Below are 4694 nucleotides of genomic sequence, written 5' to 3'. Positions count from 1 at the left end.
ATATACCGACAATATCAGCATAATCTATCGACCGATTTACGAGAAAATCAGTGACACCCTACGTATCTACGTGTATTATACAATAAGTCTTGTGGAAGTGTGTCGAATTACGTTGGACAATTTCAGTGGACGTCGTGAATGGTTTTCATAGACCATTTATTACATGGTCTCTGACGTTTATGTTACACTGAGTACTGTAAATTATGTGTTTGCGGATCTTGCTATCCTTATCTGTACACGCTTACAGCCTTGTCTTTTTTCTCGATGAAGGAAGTCTATGAATCTCATACGGTATCGACAAGAAGTTTAAGCGACCGAGAATAACCTTGGTTAATCTGCCTCAGTCTTTTCGAGTTGGCGCTTACAAAATTCCAATGTCTCTGTGTTCTGATTGGTTGAAGAGTAACAAAGAGCAGTAACCTACTAACTAAGGTACTGAAAAACTAAAATGGATTTATTCGAAAGTGAACTTTGACATTCACCCTTAAACTAGCCCAGTCGATTTTAGCAGTCATTGCCTGGTCAAGTAATCCATCGCGTTCTACCTCACCACCTACTCAACAGCCAACCACTGGAGTCTATTCCTTCACTCTACTCTGTTTTAATTTTAACTTTATATGCCTACAGACTTGGGGCAAGTCTAATGCATCCCGATAGTCCGAAAGATGAAGTTAGATGTGGGACATTGGAATGTTGAGATAGATATTCAAATTTGATCACTGAAAGCCCTCTTGTCCCATTTTCACAGAGTTGTGACCTTGATCCTAGTCTTACGGCTACTTTACCTAAGGGCAGATCTAAATTGTATCATTATTACATCTATGTGCAAACAGATGGGTGTTTCAAATGATTAAATACAGAAATTAATCCGACCTTTAATATTTATGTCATTGGCACCCCATTGTTCATATTTTATGAGAGACATTATGTGTACAGCCTTACGTTACACATATGGAGTACAATTTATCGTTGCTGACATAAATCAGATTCTAATAACTCACCTTTCCATCACGGATATTTTAAATGTCAGAGAAAAAGGAGGTTGGCGAAGCTTTGGAATGGACAAATATTAAAAGTATCACATATCATGGGCAAAGACAATTGAAATTTTTTCAGACACATTCATTCGTGAAACCTGGTTGTGTACGCGAACTAATGCTTTGTGTACACGGCATGTCCGAGCATTTTCTACCAGTCTGATATCGCAATTCTCACAATATGTGACGGTGGACACGGTGACTGATATGTGCCCAATGCACTGTGACCAGGTCTTTAATCCAATTGAGAGAATTTCGTGCCTTAAATTACTTCCGCAAACCTTGTTGGGTGATAGAAACGCAGCTGATAGGCAGTGAATCGTGCCGTAGCCGCTTGCAAAGGTACTTTCACAGATACAAACTGTTCCGTCTAATAAATACATGGTTACGTGAGCTCAAAGAATGGCTTCATTCGCATCTCCCTCTACCCACAGGTGCTTTCTGCGTTGTTTGGATAATATGGAATGCCCGGGATCGAAGTGTGAGGCCGAAGGCCCGAGACCTGGTTGTAATAAGTAAATTTCCCTTAAGCTTACTACAACCCAGGTTCTGCCGTCGGTCCAACACTTCGATTCGGACTTTCGATCGATTATCCAAGCAACGCTGTAAGCACCTGTGCCCCTCCTTCCCCCTCTCTCTGTCTCTCTGTCTCTGCCTCTTTGTCTCTTTTTGTCTGTCTGTCTTTCTTCTGTCTGTCTGTCTGTCTGTCTGTCTGCCTCTCTGTCTGTCTGTCTGTTTGTCTATCTGTCTGTCTGTCTCTCTCTCTCTCTCTCTCTCTCTCTCTCTCTCTCTCTCTCTCTCTCTCTCTCTCTCTCTCTCTCTCTCTCTCTCTCTCTCTCTCTCTCTCTCTCTCTTAGCTTAAATGAGGGCCTTCATAGGCGACCGACACCATCGGACCACTTTCTACGTACTATTCATTAACATTCTCGTCGACATTTCCTCAAGATATTGCGTTTAAAAGTGAACTCATTGCGAATGAAATCCATTCCTTGTACGCAGCAGTAAACATCCCAACAAATGCACCATAATACTTATATTCGTACAGACGTGCTGTTACGTTTAAATCCGTATTTTCATTCCGTATCGTATCAGTCTTGTTTTTGTTGAAGCCGTACTTTGTTTTCATTTCTTACGGAAAGCGTATCAGCGGGTCATCTTTATTCGGAAGAGCTTAATCTAACTTTACAGAACACGATTATTGTGACATGGAGGACAGCGTCTGTAACAAGCTTTGACGAAATCAATCAATTCTGATCACTACAAGTAAAAGTTGCAAGTTTCAAATCGCTTCCCTCATAATATGTGCAGTTCATTACCGTGGGCAGTTTTAAAACAACATATTTTTCTTTCTGTCACGTCCGATTTCAAAAGTAAAAACACGATAAAAACAATAACAATGGTCAAAAATAGAAATATCTGTGAACTAAAGATAATGCACAATAAAAATTGAGAATGACTCAAAAATTTGCCCAGGATCAAAAACATAATGACAAGGAAGAGCAAAATACATAAATTGCTTTAAGGTAGTAAGCGCCTCGAAAGTGAAAGACTTCAACTTTTGCTCAAACTTCCCTTAAGGAATCTTTCAACCTTTCTTTCTCTTATCAAAACAATAAAAAGCGGGGTGACCGTGCAAAGTTTGGAACTAGCGAAACAAATTACCCAACATTTTGCGATATTTGAAATTCAAAAGTAGCGGCCATTCCTGTGTTAACTTTATGGGGGGAGGGGGAATTAAATTTTGGAGAATCGAAAAACTAAACCTATGAAATTTTTTTACTCCAAGAGCTTTAAAATGAGCCACCACAAGTTGTAGATCAGAAAACAATTGTAGAAATTTGAGAGTCCTCCTATCTATCCCCGAGGCGCGTTCTACCCTATGTCTGTGACATAAGAGTGGTAGGGGGTAACAAATTCTCGACGAGGGTGAAAGTTCTTTCGGCGTCTCAGACAAAAATGTTGTAGAACTTTATTTGTCAAGTTACAAACATGTACGCCAAGACAAATATTGGAATACTGAATCCCTGGGAATGAATAACAACGTGCTTAATGTTACTTATGATCGTTTCTTTGACACCAGTATACTTATTTAGCAATTTACTGTCTTTATCAAAGCTCATGATTATGGCTAACCAATTTAGTAGACCTTCCATTGTTTAATATGATTTTTCCTTCTATGGAACAAAACAGCTGACCTTTCTGTCCCAGTCCAAAAAGGAGACATCTCGACAGTGCAGTCACGTTGCTATCACACTGATCAATTTTTCATGCATATAATTTTTTTTTCGAAAAAGCACCCCACCCTTACTTCCGAGCAGGTCCTAAAATAAAATTACTAACTGTAATGCAACCAAAACGCGTATGTCGTGTCTGTTGTTTTCAATTTATTTGGTGTGATTTGGATTATTGGGTTCCCTGGATACAAACCAACAGATGCTTCTTTAGGATAACAAAGCGAGAGATGGGTTAAACCTAGCGACAGCCTGTCGATCTACACTTTAAAGTAACCATTGGAGGAAAGAAAGGAATGCTCTAACAACCGCACGACCTTTGCACAAAAGACATGTCATTCTGTTCTGCTATGACACGCCTCTGATAGAGTTTAAAACGTCAGTGAAATTTAAATTTATAGTGGTTCAACACAACTTGTCTTGTATTAAGGTTTTAATGACGATGAATATTACAGCATTTGAGTTTGGAGGGATGTATTTTTTATATGAGTTTGTATGTTTGTTCATTGATGTAAAATTCTGAAAATAACTTGTGGAAAATCATGGAAAGCAGTCCTCAACTTAAATAGAGACAGGCTCATCTCAGAGAAGCAACATCATTTATTAGGTAGTGCTCTAAAATAACAATTCATTCATTTTTTTAAATCTATATGCTGCTAGTGAAGAAACGTTTTCATATCACGGGATAACTGTATCTATTCTCTGGACATGTTTAATTTGCCCACTTGCGCCGAAAAAATATGGTAAATCTTAGAAAGTGACAACTAAATGAATATGTTCGTTCTGACCCAGCCTTCCTCAAGACCAACTGGCGCAGCTATACCGTACCCTTAATCAAATACAGTATTGATGGCCGCGTCCATTTTCCAACAGGTTTGGTTGCATCTGTAGGGAGGAAAACGAATGTAAAGACGATAAAGTTGACGTTTTTAATAAACTAGGATACATGCAGTGTATTAATATCGTGCAAATTTTACTCAATTCAGTGAATTTCATGACCATTTCAAAGCGTTCCCGTTATCTGAAAGAACGTGGAGTCTCTTATCTGTTTGTTTTCTCATCTTTAAAGTTGTTCATGAATTATTTTTATTGACGGTCTTTATGTTTATCCCATGTTCATTTTTTTTGGTTTGAAAATTGCATACTATGTGCGTGGAAATTAAAGTCACCGATAAAATTCTATTTGAATGTGTGCGTATATATTTTGCGGGAAGATAAACCAATTTACCTAATGGCACGAGTCTTTACAGTGTACATAATAAGAAACATAACCATAAGTTTCTTTTTATATAATGTTTATTTTAATGGTGTGCTCAAATGCGACCAAACAATAATATTCCAGGAAATATTGATGCATTTCTTTTGACCGACCTGGCAATATTTATGATAATCACAAGTTCGCCCGACCAATCATGGCTACTTGTAA

At 38.3% G+C, this 4694-nt stretch overlaps 1 long non-coding RNA gene across 2 annotated transcripts in view; it reads left to right on the top strand.

Annotated features, from left to right (window-relative positions):
- LOC139126325 (uncharacterized) overlaps positions 1-4694 on the top strand; it is a 426578-nt gene that overhangs the window by 221811 nt on the left and 200073 nt on the right. The window lies entirely within an intron of this gene.

The sequence above is a fragment of the Ptychodera flava genome (genome assembly GCF_041260155.1).
Source record: "Ptychodera flava strain L36383 chromosome 3 unlocalized genomic scaffold, AS_Pfla_20210202 Scaffold_27__1_contigs__length_13241970_pilon, whole genome shotgun sequence".
NCBI classification, from domain to species: Eukaryota; Metazoa; Hemichordata; class Enteropneusta; family Ptychoderidae; genus Ptychodera; species Ptychodera flava.
This window is presented reverse-complemented; position numbering and strand designations above follow the sequence as displayed.